Source organism: Puma concolor, chromosome A2 (assembly GCF_028749965.1).
Source record: "Puma concolor isolate L17-30 chromosome A2, mPumCon1.1.hap2, whole genome shotgun sequence".
Classification (NCBI taxonomy): Eukaryota; Metazoa; Chordata; class Mammalia; order Carnivora; family Felidae; genus Puma; species Puma concolor.
Window position 1 is genome coordinate 95,076,871 of NC_141668.1, and position 18,415 is coordinate 95,095,285.

The 18,415-nt window shown below is 42.6% G+C and overlaps 1 long non-coding RNA gene across 4 annotated transcripts in view; it reads left to right on the plus strand.

Moving 5' to 3' along the window:
* The window catches only part of LOC147583343 (uncharacterized), a 103,353-nt gene that overhangs the window by 56,096 nt on the left and 28,842 nt on the right, over nt 1–18,415 (plus strand). For 3 of the 4 annotated variants that reach the window (XR_015248114.1, XR_015248115.1, XR_015248117.1), the window contains exon 1: nt 4,697–5,108. The exons of the other annotated variant lie outside the window; for it this stretch is intronic. This is a non-coding gene — a long non-coding RNA (uncharacterized LOC147583343). Of the gene's footprint in view, nt 1–4,696; nt 5,109–18,415 lie in introns of those variants that run through there. 4 annotated transcript variants of the gene reach the window in all.

Sequence of the window (18,415 nt, forward strand, 5' to 3'; positions counted from 1 at the left end):
GGTAATGAATTACAGGCTTTTATTGGTTGGTTGGGTTACTGGAAACTTTTTATTCCCCATCTAGCAAAAATACTAAGACCTTTGTATGTCTTGGTTAAGAAGGGAAACCATTTTTTAAAAAATGTATTGTCAAGTTGGCTAACCTACAGCACATACAGTGTGCTCTTGGTTTTGGGGGTAGATTCCCGTGATTCACCACTTACATATAACACCCAGTGCTCATCCCAAAAAGTGCCCTCCTCAGTACCCATCACCCATTTTCCCCTCCCCCCCCTCCACCATCAACCCTCAGTTTGTCCTCTGTATTTAAGAGTCTCTTCTGGTTTGCCTCCCTGTCTGTTTGAAACTGTTTTTCCCCTTCCCTTCCCCATGGTTTTCTGTAAAGTTTCTCAAGTTTCACATATGAGCGAAAACCTATCTGTCTTTCTCTGACTTATTTCACTTAGCATAATACCCACCAGTTGTATCCACGTTGCTGTGCATGGTAGGATTTCATTCTTTCTCATTGCCAAGTAGTATTCCATTATATATATAAACCACATCTTCTTTATCCATTCATCAGTTGATGGACATTTAAGCTCTTTCTATAATTTGGCTATTGTTGAAAGCACTGCCCAAAACATTGGGGTGCATGTGCCCCTATGCATCAGCACTCCTGTATCCTTTGGATAAATTCCTAGTAGTGCTATTGCTGGGTCGTATGGTAGATCTATTTTTTAATTTTTTGAGGAACCTCCACACTGTTTTCCAGAGCGGCTGCACCAGTTTGCATTCCCACCAACAGTGCAAGAGGGTTCCCATTTCTCCACATCCTCACCAACGTATGTTGCTTCCTGAGCTGTGATTTTAGCCACTCTGACCCATATGAAGTGGTATCTCAGTGTGGTTTTGATTTGTATTTCCCTGATGATGAGTGATGTTGAGCATCTTTTCATGTGTCTGTTGGCCATCTGGATGTCTTCTTTGGAAAAGTGCCTATTCATGTCTTCTGCCCATTTCTTCACTGAATTAATTTGTTTTTTGGGTGTTGAGTTTGGTAAGTTCTTCATAGATTTTGAATACTAACCCTTTATCCGATATGTCATTTGCAAACATCTTCTCCCATTCCATCAGTTGCCTTTTAGTTTTATTGATCGTTTCCTTTGCAGTGCAGAAGCTTTTTATCTTGATGAGGTCCCAATAGTTCATTTTTGCTTTTATTTCCCTTGCCTTCGGAAATGTGTTGAGCAAGAAATTGCCGTGGCTACAGTCAAAGAGGTAGTTGCCTATTTTCTCCTCTAGGGTTTTGATGGTTTCCTGTCTCACATTTTGGTCTTTCATCCATTTTGAGTTTATTTTTGTGTATGATGTAAGAAAGTAAGAAGGGAAGCCATTGGGAGTGGGGTGCTAACTAACAAGAGGCTTTAACAGCCAAAATGGTAGTAAAACAAATACAGTCCCTTGTTCTATTCATGCCAGATACGAGTTGTGAATTGGATGTAAGTTTATATCCAGGCAGGGTTGGCGGGAGCTTGTGGCAATGACAAGATGGAAAATCAACTATAGATCTTTCCATAAGTTCAGTAAGAATGTTCTCCGTATAACATTACACCATTGGAAACATTTTATTACCAAGGCTGTGAATGCAATGTTCTATTTGATAGAGACGTGTACAGGCTCACATATGAGCAGACAGCCTTAAAGAACAAAGGTTGACTTTATGGAGCCAATGAAGCTCCGTGGTAAAAGTTGGCCTGGTACTTTGATTACAGGATTTGGGAAAGCCTTACCAAGTGAGTAAAGAAGGTCACTTCCTGGCAGGCTCTGGAACCTCAGGAGATCTTGGGGACCTCCAGAAGAAAGGAGGCAACCCAAATCTATAGGTATTGCAGGCGAGTCTGAAGGCAAGTATTTGGCTTGGCTCTTAGCCTTGGAGGGCTGTTGTTAGAGGCTCACATCTGAAATTCCTTATGAGAAGTTCCAGCAAAGCAGATCTAAAAGCCTAAATGGCCAGTCTCCATTCTTGTAGCACTTACATAAGTAATTAGGCTAACTTTGTTAAAACTTGTTCCACAAACAACTTAGTCTTAATTTGGCTACCTTTGGAAATGGTGATTTTAGAAAGGAAAAAAAAATGGTTTCAGTAACACACCTTCATGTGTGTTAGACTCTAGTTATGATTAACTGTCCTTGAATGTTTGTTTACCTATAAAACTAGGCTGGATCCTGAGTTCTTCCGGTTTCCCTGCGTATCTGGCTAATTTTCTGCCTGATCGCTTGCACACTATAGGCTTGACTTTGAAAGCCCACCTGCAGGACCGCCTCCTGCAGTGAGACCACTGTTGAGCTGAACTGACCTGAATGACCTTGTTAGGAAATGTGGAATGAGATCCTGTTTCAGACTGTATACGAAGGTTCCCAAATCACGGCTCTAATGAAGGATAGGGGCTCAGCTTCGTACTGGGGAGTATCTGCCACTGGATGCAAGGCAGTTTCATTCCTCAAATCCTGGTCTACAGCCCTTTTCAGCAGGAAGTTAGCGAGGGCGGTTCTTGTCCCTGCCTCTCAAGAATTAGGAATGGCAAAAAGCCAGGGTGGTATCGGTTAATCTCCTGTTGCTGTTTATATGGCTGCTGTGGCATAGGGATGCTAGCCCCTCCCAACATCTGGCTCTGGGGCCATCTTGGAAGAACAGTGCGTGAACATTGTATGGGCTGTAAAGATGGGGGTGCGGAGCATGGGAGTGCTGGCAGTGCTTACTCCCTCTTTGACTCTCCATCTTGTTGATGCCCACGTGGTGACCACCCTTGGGGCCACATGCTCCAGGCCCCACGGAGGGTAATGTACACCCTACCCAGAAGGCAGGCGGGCTTGTCCTGATGTACCTGACGTGGCGCACAAAAGGTCCCGCTTCAGATGTCGAAGAGAAATGACAGGTGCCCAGGTGGCACCACTTGAGAAAACTTTGACCTCCTCTCCATGCCCCCCACCAAAAGCTGGGGATTAATGGATGGAGAATAGGGGTGGAAGATCACTGCATACCATCTGAATCATCCATCCACCTGACCTCTGCCCGGAGTCAGTAAGTTACCCTGAGTAAAGCTTTGTGAAAACGGTATGGGGTGGCTTGCTTTGTTTTTCGGTCTTTTTGTTTGTTTTAAATTTTTTTTAAGGTTTATTTTTGAGATAGAAAGAGACAGAGGGTGAGCAGGGGAGTGGCAGAGAGAGAGGGAGATGCAGAATCCAAAGCAGGATCCAGGCTCTCAGCTTTTGGCAAAGAGCTGACTCAGGGTTCGAACCCACAAACTGAGATTGAGACCTGTGCCAAAGTTGGACATTTAACCCACTGAGCCACTCAGGTGTCCCTTTATTTTTCAGTCTTAAAGGGCATTCTCAGTCTGGATGACACTTTCCTGGCCAGCCTCCACCCTCCAACTACAGTTACAGCTCAAATTTCTAAATCAAATAGCTTCTAGTAGTTTCTAATACCCAGCAGTCTCTCTAACATAATTACATGTCTTAGTGGTTATATTTGGACAGTCTCTACAAGTGTTATTTGTAGAGTTTTCTCTCCAAATAGCTGAGTCTTCTATCTATTTTTAGTTGCTTTCTTAATTTAAATTCAGGACAAAAGCCAGCAGCCAGTGTCCTGCTGCAGTATACAGTTTAAGAATGACTTCTAATTATTTGTTGGCTTCTGTAAAAGGAAAAAAGAAAAAACAAACCCAAAACCTTGGGAAGCATCCCTTATCCAGATTAATTGGAACCAGATGAGAACCATATAATAATCCTCACCCCCCACATCCTTCACTTGGGAGAGGGGCTGGCAGGTGACCACTGGAAAATATCCTTCTGAGTTAGAAGGACATGATAAGCAAGCCAGACAATAGCTGTGGAAGGGTCTGAGCATCAGTAGAAGTGGGGAGAGTCTAACGCTGACCCTTGACACTGGGGAGTTGAGTAAACGAGCAAAGGCATTGAAGCCAGAAGACCCCCAGGTTGGGGAAGGTGGACAGATCTCTTCTTTCAGAATCTGTCTGCTCATCTCTGAGAGGGACTAATAATCTCACTTTTCCAGAGTTGGCCAGGAGTGCCGAGAGAGAGAGAGAGAGAGAGAGAGAGAGAGAGAGAGAGAGAGGGAAGTGTGGTGGCTGGAGCCAGCAGACCCCAATCACTGTTGTTTGTATCTCAGGCTACAACATGTCAGTGTCGTGGAACATCAGCCTGTTCCCTGCAGACATGGGTGGACCTATTTTCTGAGCAGACTGGTGTCCCCAAAATTCCTTCTGAGGCATGGCCCATATGTTCTGTGGTTGATTTCTTTTTTTTATTTGAAAATGTAAACATACATTTGGGCACCGTCACCACATTACCACAGCCGTACTGTTTACCTCGTTTGCTGAACACAAGCTGTGCGTTTTGGTGCTCATCTGGTCCCCTTGGCTGGGGGGATGACTTTCATGCCACTTAGAAATGGTTGACATTTAAATCTTAGCAGCAACTATTGGCACACTTTCAGGTTACTTCTGGAAAGTTGATTTAAATCCAGTTGTGTGTGTGTGTGTGTGTGTGTGTGTGTGTGTGTGTGTTCCCCACTGAAAGGAATCTGAAGACACTATTAACAGTGGCTGCTTTTTGGTGACAGGGACATGGGGGGGAAGGGGGTGTGACTGGCAGCCTCTAAGATGATGCCACCTCCTGGTTCTTAAACCCCCTTCTCTTGCGTGTAGGCTGCTGTTACTGACTTGTCTCTAATGAATAGAATTCAGAAGTGGTGGATGTCACTTCCAGGATTAGGTTCTAGAAAGACCAGCTTCCATCTTGGATTTCTTTTGCCCTCTCTCCAGTCTGCTCACTTGGAGGGGAGCTGGTTATTATTTGTGAGCTGCCCGATGCACAGTCTCAGGTGGCAAGGAACCAAGGGGCGCCAGCATCCAACAGCCCATGAGGAGCTGGGGCCGTCGGTCCATTGTCCATGAGGGAGTGAATCCCACCCACAAGTGAGCATGCTCCCAAGGAGCACGGAGCTTCCTGCGCGGAGCAGTTACAAGAGACTGAAGTCCAGTCGACAGCGGGAGCCGTAGAGCACCACCTGCTCAGTGCCTAGATTTCCGACCCACAGGAACAGGGTAAGTGTTTTGTTTCGAAAGCTGCCTCGTTTGGGGTTAATTTGTTATGCAGCAATAGATGACTAATACAGGAAGAGAGGATGGAGAAGAATTATACGAAGCAGCTTTACCTTTAATTTTATGCCTTCTGTACTGTATGAATTTTCAATTTGTATATGTGTATTTGTATTTTACATACTGGCAACTGTTGCTATTTAGGCAGGTAGGTTATGGCAAATCCTGTAAACTGGCTCACTCAACCCAAACTTGAACACCCTCTATTGCCTTCCTGTACTATAGAAGCTGGAAATCTTTTTTGCATTGTTGTTGTTGTTGTTGTTGTTTTTAAGTAAACCTACATTTCCCAGACCCTCTTGCAGCTGGAGATCCATATGTGACCTAGTTTTCACTAAGCAGACATACGGCCTGTATAAAACTATGAAGAAAAAAAAAATTTGTAAATTTTTGTAATTTGCAAATGCAAATTGAGGCCCCTTCTGGCAAATTTGTCGGTGGAAATGCCTCTTCTGCACTAACTGGCAGAGGTTCTGTGGTCTAGGTGTAGCTTAGACTCAAACCCTTAGCATCACAAGTGCCAAGCAATAGGGACAATGGAGTTTCCAGGAGAACAGCTCTAATAGAAGAGTCAGGCATTGTTTGATGCCATTGTTCCTGGTGGGTTACATCCAACATAAGGATTAAATTCACTTTAACCCTTCTTTCTCCTCTCCCTCTGGCTTTTCCAACTGCTTATTACCAAAAGAAAAGCTAAATATAATGGATCTTCAAACCTTAAATAATACACATAAAACTCGCCTTCTTTTGGTTCAGTTACCTTTATCTTGACTTCCTTTAAGCTCCCCATAAAACCGTTTTCTCCAACTTTCTTCACTGTTGGCTTCACTGAGACACTTTTGAGAGTGAAAGAGGCATTACTAATAATTACCCTGGAGCAAAAGTGTAATCAAGTGGACCTTTGGTCATGCCATCGAGATGGGGTTATATTCCCACCAAATCACTGCACCTGACCTGGAAAATATATTTAGTTTACTTTTTTTAAGTTTATGTGGGAGAGGGTACACATGTACAGAGGAGGGGCAGAGAGAGAGAGGGAGAAACAATCTCAAGCAGGTTCCACATTGTCAGCCCCACGCAGGGCTTGAACTCAGGAGCCTCGAGGTCATGATCTGAGCCAAGATCAAGAGTCAGATCCCTAATTGACTGAGCCACCCAGACACCCTATTTCTACTAATAAAAATATAAGATCAAAATTGAATTGGGGCGCCTGGGTGGCGCAGTCGGTTAAGCGTCTGACTTCAGCCAGGTCACGATCTCGCGGTCCGTGAGTTCGAGCCCCGCGTCGGGCTCTGGGCTGATGGCTCAGAGCCTGGAGCCTGTTTCAGATTCTGTGTCTCCCTCTCTCTCTGCCCCTCCCCCGTTCATGCTCTGTCTCTCTCTGTCCCAAAAAAATAAATAAACGTTAAAAAAAAATTGAATTATGTAATCTTTCTCTCACCAAGTTAAAATCCAAAGAAAAACGTAGGAAGTATGCAAAATGTTAGCATTGGTTACTTCCAGATGGTGAGATGATGGGCAATTTTTATTTCCTTTTTTTTTTATGTTTGTTTTTGAGAGAGACAGCACATGAGTGGGGGAGGGCAGAGAGAGAGGACAATACACAGAATCTGAAGCAGGCTCTAGGCTCTGAGCTGTCAGCACAGAGCCCGACGCGGGGCTCAAACCCACAGACCATGAGAGCATGACCTGAGCCACCCACGTGCCCCTATATCCTATTTTTCTATTTTCCATGCTTTCCTAATTTTCTCCATTATGAGGGTATTATTTTTAAACGAGGAAATTTGCTGGAAAATTAAAAAAAAAAAACCTTCCTTACAACCTAAGTGAACAAAAATATTAACGATAGTTTAGAAAACCTGGTATTCAGAAACCAGGTATTTTTCTCTAAAAACTCCTCAGATTATAAAAAGTAACTAATAGATCACTTTAATCTTGACCAAGCTGAAGGAGGAGTCCTGTACAGGCTGCAATGGGAAAGGAGGGAAGCACAGGGATTTTCTAAGGTCCTACTAAGAATCCCCAATTTGGAGGATGGAGATTAGATATCTGGAAAAACTGAGGGAGAAAACGGGGCCGGGCCAGTCCCTCAACACAGAATGACCTTGGTGGCAGGATGGAGAAGTAGCCAACGCCATGTGCCATGTTTCATTTTACAGACCCTGGCTCTCTCAGAGGCCAGATCTGTGGTTGGCTCCCCACTATTTTAACAGATGCATATAAAGAATATGTAAGGAGGCGCCTGGGTGGCGTTGGTTAAGCTTCAACTTGGCTCAGGTCATGTTCTCCTCGTTGGTGAGTTCGAGTCTGCATCGGGCTTTGTGCTGATAGCTCAGAGCCCGTTTTGGATCTTCTGTCCCCTCTCTTTCTTCCCCTCCCCTCTTTCTCTCTCTCTCTCTCTCTCTCTCTCTCTAAAATAAACACTAAAAGAAAAGTTTATTGTGAAACGAAGTTCCCAGAGTGCCTACTTTCATTCCCAATGCAGCACTCCTCTGGGAAGATGAGCTGGGCCCAGTAGGACATCTCACCAAGTTGTAAGACCCCGAGGAGAAGTGTCCTGGCTGGGGTCTCAACGGTGGAGAACCAATGTGTGCATAATTTGGTGTTGCTGCCTCGAGTAGAGGACAGAGAACAAATGAAACAGGAATATATACTTAAAAATACTTTCAGAAAATTGTTTTTTTCTAAAATAAGTCCAGGCCATCTTCTTCAGCTCGGAAAAAAAGAAACATTTACAGTGGGCGGACAATGCCGTGATGATATTCCAGTGAATTTGCTCAACTACAAGGTTAAGGTCTGAATCGCATAACTATGCACATGGCCTGTTAAGTTTGAAACCAAAGATAAATGCGGGCATCTTTTAAGTGGCCTGAAATCCTCATAGGTCTTGGAGCAGCTTTCCCAGCAGTGCCTCTCTGTCGGTCTGTAGGGTGCCAGCTTCACTACTGGGCATCTTCTTAGAACATTAACTCCCAGAGCCCTACCCTCAGTTTTCCGGAGGTGGGGTCCAGAACTGTGTTTTTGTTCATTTTTAAACTGTGTTTATTTTGGGGGTGCCTGGGTGGCTCAGTGGGTTGAGTATCTGACTTCGGCTCAGGTCATGATCTCGCAGTTCGTGGGTTCAAGCCCCACGTCGGGCTCTATGCTGACAGCTCGGAGGCTGGAGCCTACTGAATCTGTCTTCCTCTCTGTCCCTCCCCTGCTCATTCTTTGTGTGTGTGTCTCTCTCTCTCTCTCTCTCTCTCTCTCTCAAAAATAAACATTAAAAAAAATAAAGTGTTTATTTTGAGAGAGCGCAGGCAGGAGGGGCAGAGAGAAAGAAAGAGAGAGAGAGAGAAGGAGAATCCCAAGCAGGCTCAGCATTGTCAGTGCAGAGCCCAGTGCGGGGCTCAAACTCACAAACCACTGAGATCATTTCCGGAGCCAAAATCATGAGTCAGACATATAACTGACTGAGCCACCCAGGTGCCCCAGAAATGTGTTTTTAATAAACCCTCCAGGTGACTCTGATGCATGGTAAAGTGTGTGAAACTCTGCTCTGGGGGTGTGGTTTTTTGTTCGTGTTGTATGTTTTTTGGATACATTGCAATTCCTGAATTCTGCACCGTGCTAAGTTGTCATTTACACAGAAAGGTAATAGACCACCGTCTCTTCTTTGTATGGACTCAGGACATAGGTTTCTCGTGAGTATTTGAAATGAGAAACTGAGTAAAGAAAATTGGTTTCACACTTGATATAAGAGCAGCTCATGTAGGACAAAGAGACACTTTAAGATTAGCAATAACAAGGGGCGCCTGGGTGTCTCCATTGGTTAAATGTCAAACTTCGACTCAGGTCAGGATCTCACGGTTCATAAGCTCGAGCCCCACGTCAAGCTCTGTGCTGACAGCTCAGGGCCTGGAACCTGCTTCAGATTCTGTCTCCCCTGCTCTGTCTGTGTTTCAAAAATAAACAAACATTAAAAGATTAGCAATAGCAAGAAGGGACAGTAAGCCTTCTTGGCGGGACGGAAGACCCCAGGGGCCAGTCACCTGAAGGGAGCTGTAATTCTGGCAGACTTAGAATGGAGCTATTGCTTGAGACCCAGGGGGAGTTGGTGTTCGAGATCCTGCTGGAGCTGGACAGAGAAAGCAAGAAATACTGTTTCCCAGTACTCCATCCTTTTCATTCTGTGCCATCCTCTCCCATTGGCCAAACCTGGCTGAAAACCAGCTGACTCAATCTGGTAAAATCTCTTGCAGAGGGAAGGCCCTCTATGGATCAGAGTTAGTAGAAGGGTGAGGAAGAAATCTGAAGGCCAGCAGGCCCCAGACTGGTACAGACTGGTCTTCATCCAGTAGACCAAATGATAAAGCAGAATAACAGGGGTCGGGGGTGCCTGGGTGGCTCAGCCGGTTAAGCATAGGACTTTGGTGCATGTCATGATCTCACATGCTTGTGAGTTCGAGCCCCACATCTGGCTCTCTGCTGTCAGCACAGAGCCCACTTCGGATCTTCTGTCCACCGCCCTGCACCTCCCCTTCTCGTGAGAGCTCTCTTTCTGTCTCAAAGTAAACATTAAAAGCTTATTAAAAAGAATAGCCAAGAAGCCGCATAAAAAGTGTGCAGCAGGGTTTTCATGAACTTTGATCGGTGACGTCACACAGGGCTTCATGCTTAAAAGTCCCATGGAGTTTCACGCTCGGCTGTTGCCATTTCAAAATTCTTGACTTTGGAACAAAGAGCTCTATGTGTTCATTTTGAACAGGGCCCTACAAATTATGTAGCTGGTCTTGATGGACCGTAAACATTCCATTATTTAAACTTAGAAAAACCATGTTTATAATACAGAGTGTAGGCGTTATACCTATTTACAGAAAAACCTCATGATGTTAAAAATAACAATTATGGGGGCGCCTGGGTGGCTCAGTCGGTTAAGCATCTGACTTCGGCTCAGGTCGTGATCTCACGGTTCGTGAGTTCGAGCCCCACGTTGGGCTCTGTGCTGACAGCTCAGAGCCTGGAGCCTGCTTCGGATTCTATGTCTCCCTCTCTCTCTGTCTGTCATTCCCCTGCTGGCTCTCTGTCTCTCTCTCAAAAATGAAAATAAATAAATAAAAAAAAAAAAACAATCATGGGCAAAAGTCCTAGTATATCCCAACAAAAACATGGAGCTGATATCAGAAGGCAGTCTAAGAGGGTGAATTTCCTTACCTTCCATAGGGAGAAGTAAAGAGAATTTGCTCTGCTTCTGAGGTTGAGTGAAGTTGACTTAAAATATTCATATTTAGGTATGTTACTTAAAATTGAAATAAGATCATTCTTAATAATTTCAGACTGTCAGAGGGAGAAAAGCAAGATGGACTCCCGGAAAACACAGGCCATGTAGCGGGGATGGGCAATCAATGTACGCTCACACAAATATCCGTGGAATTGTAGTAATACCACGTAGAAGTGGCATTTACTCAGGTATTGGATCACAGATCGAAGCCAATGAACTAATGTGTAGTAGAGGGACCATAAAAACAGGTCATTAAAACATGTCTACAAGAGATGCTTTTAAAACCAGAGCGGTCAAAATTTTAAGTAAAAGCATAGGCACAATAGGTCAGGGAATTGCAAACAAAGGCATGGGTCATAAGATTACCACCAAGTTAAAGTTAAGCAAACAATTTGAAACATGCCAAAGAGTCACTTTACGTGGCTGGGTCAAGAAGTTCCAGAAGGTCCTAAGTGCCAAGAACCTATGGCATTAAAATGTCATGCAGATGGTTCTCTTTTTAAAATACGTTCATGAAAAAATTTATGAAAATGTAACCCGCCATTCTGGACCGTCTTTTAAGTTACAAAGGAAATTTGTTCCAAGACCTCTAAAGTATGATAAACATCCTAACTATACCTGGCCTTCTAGATCTGTGCCATCCATTACGGTAGCCACTAATCAGACATGAGCTTGGGAGTGGTTGAAAATGTGCTGGCCTGAAGGGAGACTCAAAGTGTAAAATAAATAGTAGCTTTTTTTTTTTTAGCAAGTATTTTATTTATTTTTAATTATTTTTATTAGAGATCTCTAATAAATGAAATACTTATTTTTTTTTTTAACATTTATTTATTTTTGAGACAGAGAGAGACAGAGCATGAACGGGGGAGGGTCAGAGAGAGGGAGACACAGAATCTGAAACAGGCTCCAGGCTCTGAGCTGTCAGCCCAGAGCCCGACGCGGGGCTCGAACTCATGGACTGCGAGATCATGACCTGAGCCGAAGTCGGCCGCTTAACCGACTGAGCCACCCAGGCGCCCCGAAATACTTATTTTTTATTATAGATCTCTAATAAATGAATTACTTATTTTTTATTAGAGACATCTAATTAGACATCTAATAAAAAATAAGTATTACCCCCACCACCAGTGGGGAAGAGGGGCAGAGTGGGGAGAGAGAATCCCAAGCATGCTCCGCACGTAGCACAGAGCCTGAGAGGGGGCTCAGTCCCCCAGCCCTGGGATCATGACCTGAGTTGAAATCAAGAGTCAGATGCTCAACTGACTAAGCACCCAGGGACCCCTAAGAGTAGCTTTCTAAGTCTTTTTATAAAAAATGCATCCCCATATTAAAAATTTTAATATGCATTGTATGTTGAAATGATGTATACATCAGGCCAAAGAAAATATATTAATTTAATTTGTGTTTTTACTTTGATGTAGCTGCTAAAACTTAAAATTGAGCTGAGTGGCTTGTATGCTGTTCAACTGGACACTACTCCTCTACACGATCATCTTTCTTAATATGATTTTGACATAAATCATCTAATTTTGCTTTGTTTTCATGATAAATGCCTAGTTGAAGCTAAGAATTTGCTGCTTTAAATATACCTGGTGAATTTTTCCTTTATTGTGATAGAATTTATTATTAGCACCAACCCATTTATGTTTCCATGTCTCAATTATTTTTATAAAATAAGGTCAAAATACAATTAATATTGCAAATAACTGCAGATGACAAAATAGTAACAGTAGCAAAAGTGAACTGTTGGCTGGCTGACATATGAAAACAAGAAAAGTAATGCTAAGATATCACCTCACATCTGTCAGAATGGCTGAAATCAACACAACAGATGTTGGCAAAGATGTGGAGAAAAGGGAACACTCTTGCATTGTTGGTAGGAATGCACACTGGTGTCACCACTCTAGAGAACAGTATGGAGATTGCTCAAAAAAATTAAAAATAGAAATACCTATGATCTAGTACTTTCAGTACTGGGTATTTACCCAAAGAAAACATTAATTCAAAAAGATACATGCAATTGTGTTTATTGCAGCATGATTTTCATTCGCCAAACTATGGAAGCAACCCAAGTGTCTATCAACTGATGAATGGATAAAGATGTGGGGTGTGTGTGTGTGTGTGTGTGTGTGTGTGTGTGTGTGTGTGATGGAATATTGGCCATTAAAAAGCATAAAATCTTGCCACTTGCAACAATATAGATGGATCTAGAGAGTATAATGCTCAGTGAAATAACTCAGAGAAGGCAAATACCATATGATTTTACTCCTATGTAAATTGAATAAACACACAAACCAAAAAAAAAACCCCAAAATAGACTCTCAACTACAGAGAACAAACTGATGGTTACCAGAGGGGAGGTGGGTGGGGGGATGGGAGAAATCGGTGGAGGAGATTAAGAGTACGCTTATGATGAGCATTGAGTAATGTACAGGATTGTCAAATCATTATAGTGTGTACCTGAAACTAATATAACACTTAACTATACTGGAATTAAAGTTTTGTAGTTTATTTTTTTAAATATCCCTTCATATTTTTCAAAGAGCATATGTTTTATTTTTAAATGTTTTATTTATTTTTGAGAGCAAGCAAGTGGGTGGGGGGGGCAGAGAGAGGTGGGGACAGAGGATCTGAAGTGGGCTCTACGCTGCGGCAGAGAGCCCAGTATGGGGCTCGAACTCATGAACCGTGAGATCATGACCTGAGCTGAAATGGGACAGTCCATCGAGTGAGCCCCCCAGGTGCTCCTGGAATTAAAATTTTAAAAACTTAGATTTTGAGGAAGCTCACAATCTGATCTGGCATATCAGAGTGGATGGAGAGGAATCAGTAATCATTTAAAAATGTATAGAAGTTCAACTTCTATGAAAATCAAATGTAAAAATATCAGGATTACCTTTAAGATAAAAATTGCTGAAAATGTATTACAACCTAATCATAGAGATGTAAATCTCTTTCCATCATTGACAGATTATACAAATGATTACAGCTGAATAATATAATTAGTAAATACATATATTCTATCCTTTATTTTGAAAATATGCCTCTTTAAGAAAACTTATTAGCTAATCTTCTGATTGGGTCCAAAGAGTCAACGTTGTAGAAATGTCACCTCTTCCCAAATGTATCAAGAAATTAAATGCAGTCACAAACAAAAGTTATTTTTGTGATTTGATGAAATACACTTTTTAATGTTTATTTTTGAGAGAGAGCGAGTGAGCACAAGAGCACGAGCAGGGGAGGGGCAGAGAGGATCCAAAATGGGCTCTGAGCTGACAGCAGTGAGCCCAATACAGGACTTGAACTCATGACCTGTGAGATGAAGTCAGACACCCAAATGACTGAGCCACCCGGGTGCCCTAGTGAAATAATTTAAAAGGTCATATGAAAGAATATGTAAGAGAATAGCTGGGAGAAAATCTAGAGATAAAAAAAAAATCAGGTAGGTTTTACCCCTGCACATGAAAACATATGAAAATGTAGTGATTATAATAGGTAAAGGATGAGACAGTGAATGAATCACAGGATACCAGCTTAAGAGGAGGGTTATTTGTAAATTACTCATGAAAAACAAAGCTTAATTCCTACTTCCTTAAAGCAAACAAAGTTCCAAAATGGATCAAGGTATGTGTTATAAAAAATGAAATTAGTGGAGTGCCTGCATGGCTCAGTTAAGTGTCCATCTCCTCATTTCTGCTCAAGTCATGATCTCACAGTTCCTGAGATTGAGTCCCGCCTGGGGCTCTGTGCTGACAGTGCAGAGCCTGCTTGGGATTCTCTCCTTCCACCCTTCTCCCAGCTCTTGCATGCGCTCTTTCAAAAAAAAAAAAAAAAAAAAAAAAAAAAAAAAAAAAAAAAAGGAGAGATCACCATATATATATAAATAAGGACTTACATTGCATTATTTTTATAGTTTGTGTTTTATGACTTGTTTACACATGTCTTTAATCCACGTAGGATCTAGTCTATCTCCGTGATAGCTATCCCTGTTATTAGAACTTTATAATGTATTTTAAGCTGCTAGGGACAGTTTGTCCTCACTACTTTCTTTTTTCAAACATTCTCTGAATAGTCTCACAGGCTTATTCTTCTGTGTTCATTTTAGAATTAATTTTCATCTAGTGTTCCCAGTAATCTTTTGGGATCTCACCTGGAGTTGTGTTAAATATACAGACTATTGTGGGAAGGGTTGATCTTAATAATTTTGAGACTCCCTATCCAGAAATCCAAGAGGTCTCTGTCTATTCAAGTATTCAGAAGTCTCTATACTGATCTCTTACATTTCTTTTTACATCTGCGTGTAAGTATCTTATAGTTTAAGTTACTATTATAGTTTCGTTTTTCCTTGTAGTTTAATTGTAGACGCTCAGGTTAATTACACTCCTCAGTTTGTTGCTCTGCACCAGCTTCTTGCTCATTTTTGTGTTGATATGTTTATTCCTTAGTTATTAGTCACTGTATCACTGGCGTGTGTACATTTCATGGGACCAGGCAGTGCTCTCCAGCATGGCTGCCTCCCTCCAGCTGTCCCACCCTCCTGCTGTCCCCCTGTCCCACTCTGCCATGTACACTCTAGCAGATGCCTCTGCGTGGAATGTGGGTTCTCTTTCTCTGCAGTTCCTTTTTCTCCAGGATCTTGAGTCCTCAATTCCTAGCTGACTGGGTAGCCCTGAACTCCAGTGTTGATCTCACCTGTCCAGTGTCGGACTGCATTAGGTCTCTGTGCCCTGTACTGTGAATTAGCAAACACTCTGTGGATGAAAACTCCAGCTCCCCTCCTTGAGTTTCCCTTCTCTTTTCTAAGTCCTGAGTATGTTGCTGCCCTCCGATGTCTTCAAACTGTTTTGTTAGGAGGTCTCCGGGTTGTTGTTGCTTTCTGGCTTTTATTGTTGGGTAACTCAGAGATGAGGCGCTCTGCATGGCTCAAGTGCAAGGCCCTCTGGTTAGCTTTTAATTAGTTAAACTGCACTGTATCCTTCCACTGGGGGTGGCGGGGGGTGGGGGGTGGGGGTGGGAATCACAATTGTGCTCACATTTTTATCAAGTGGGAAATTTAAGTTAAGGAAATTCTCCTAAACCATGAAGCCTAGATAGTGTGTCAAGATTGCATAACCGGGCAGACATCTGTTTTAAGAACCCAGGATTTTGGAGGATATTTCTTAATTGAAAGTCTAGCCTTGTGGGATGGGTTTCTACCCTCTTCTACCCAGAGCAGATCCACTTTTCTGTCCATGGTCCTGGCAGGGACTAAAGCTTAGATGACAGGGGCCTCCGTTCTGAAACTCAAGATGAAGAAAGGTACACTCTTTTCTACATAATACTCACAAAACTATACATAGGGGGTGATCGTAAAATACTGAATTATCTCTTAGGTAGCCAGCTCCCCTCCATTCCCTGGATCTGGGGGGATTCCCCCTCCATTCTGGCTAAACCAAGTGGAGGCAAATTCGCTGACAGCTTCTGTCAGAAGCTGTGCTCACGCCCTCAGAGTGTGGGTGGTAGACATCTGGCTAAAATGACTCTGGGGCCAGGGAAGAGTGAGGGTGAGGAGGCTTTCCGGGCTAAGTATGATAGATGGCCATGCCTGTGACCCTGAAGGGATTAGCTTTAGCAAATTTTCTGGAAATTTTACTGCTATAAAACCAATTGTTGGACCTGGGAAGACAAATTGGAGTAGAGAAATGTGTCCATATTTCCTCACCATATTTCCAGCCGGGGCTGGAAGAAGCGAACTGGATTCTAAGAAAAGGACTGTGTGCACCTTCTGTATTCTATATATACCTAGCTTGCTTTAGTGACCACGGGGCTTCAGGCATCCTGGGTTCCAATGAGACCATCTCCTGGGTGCATGTGATTGGCAGGCTACAGAGTTTTTCAGTCTGTCTCATGAAGACAGGCTTTCCTTTCCCCAAATGAGGAGCCGTGTAAATGTGGAGAGAGTGTGCAGGAGATTTGCAGCAATTGGATGTCTGCTGGAGTAGTGTTTGCCATCAGAAATTTCCAGGGAGTCCTGAGTGCCCAGTCTTTGAGACCGAGAGGGAGAGAAGGAGAGAGAGAGTGCGATGGAGAGAGAGAATCCCAAGCAGCCTCCATGATTGGCATGGAGGCTGATGCAGGGCTTGATCCCATGACCTTAGCTGAAATCAAGAGTCGGATGCTCAGTCGACTGAGCCACCCAGGCGCTCCCTGTCAGTTACCTTTTCAAAGAATATGGGTCTTTTAGGGAACCATGCTTATTATTATACTTTCTTTTGTTGCTGTTCTTAAAGTTATTCTTAGAAAGTTAGTAGTGGGTACATCATCTTTGATTTTTCACACTCTTACTAAATAAACAACTAATAACTTATATATGCTTGGGGAAGAAAATCTGGCCGCTCGTCAGAGACATGGAATAGTGAATTTTTTTAAACATTTTTTTTCCTCTGGACGCGTGGGAGGCTCAGTTTTATAATATAGTTGTTTATTAGGATGTATTTGCTTCAGAACCATATCAATATACAAACTGTGGAGGATGACAAGATTACTTTTCACATTGCTTACAAAGTTATTCAGTAACCATTGGGTTGCTTTCTTTTTTTTTTTTTAATGTTTGTTTTTGAGAGAGAGAGAGACAATGTGAGTGGGGAAGGAGCACAGAGAGAGGGAGACACAGAATCTGAAGCAGGCTCCAGGCTTTGAGTGGTCAGCACAGAGCCCGACGTGGGGCCTGAACTTATGAATCCTGAGATCATGACCTGAGCCAAAGTTGGATGCTTAACCAACTGAGCCACTTGGCATCCCCACTGAGTTGCTTTCTTTTTTTTAAATTAATTAATTTATTATTAAAAAAAATTATATCCAAGTTAGCATGTAGTGCAACAATGATTTCAGGGGTAGATTTCCTTATGCCCCTTACCCATTTAGCCCATCCCCCCCCCACAACCCCTCCAGCAACCCTCAGTTTGTTCTCCATATTTGTGAGTCTATTTTGTCCCCCTCCCTGTTTTTATATTATTTTTGCTTCCCTTCCCTTGTGTTCATCTGTTCTGTGTCTTAAAGTCCTTGTATGAGTGAAGTCATGTGATATTTGTCTTTCTCCAATTTCGCTTAGAGTAATACATTGTAGTTCCATACATGTAGTTGCAAACAGCAAGATTTTATTCTTTTTGATTGCTGAGTAATACTCTATTGTATATATATACCACATCTTCTTTATCCATTCATCTATCATTGGACACTTGGGCTCTTTCCATACTTTGGCTGTTGTTAATAGCACTAAACTAAATATCTATAAACATTGGGGTGTGTGTGCCCCTTTGAAACAGCACACCTGTATCCCTTGGATGAATACCTAGTAGTGCAATTGCTGGACTGTAGGGCAGTTCTATTTTTAATTTTTTGAGGAACCTCCATACTGTTTTGCAGAGGGGCCGCACCAGTTTTCATTCCCACCAGCAGCACAAAAGGGTTCCTCTTTCTCCACATCCTCGCCAACATCTGTTGTTGCCTGAGTTGTTAATGTTAGCCATTCTGACAGGTGTAAGGTGGTATCTCATTGTGGTTTTGATTTGTATTTCCCTGATGATGAGTGATGTGGAGCATTTTTTCATGTGTCAGTTGGCCATCTGGATGTCTTCTTTGGAGAAGTGTCTATTCATGTCTTTTGCCCATGTCTTCATTGGATTATTTGTTTTTTGGGTGTTGAGTTTGAGTTCTTTATAGATTTTGGATACTAACCCTTTACCTGATATGTCGTTTGCAAATATCTTCTCCCATTCTGTCTGTTGCCTTTTAGTTTTGCTGATTGTTTCCTTCGCTGTGCAGAAGCCTTTATTTTGATGAGGTCCCGGTAGTTCATTTTTGCTTTTGTTTCCCTTGAGTCTGGAGACGTGTTGAGTAAGAAGTTGCTGTGGCCAAGATCAGAGAGGTTTTTGCCTGCTTTCTCCTTAAGGATTTTGTATGGCTTCCTGTCTTACATTGAGGTCTTTCATCCATTTTGAGTTTATTTTTGTGT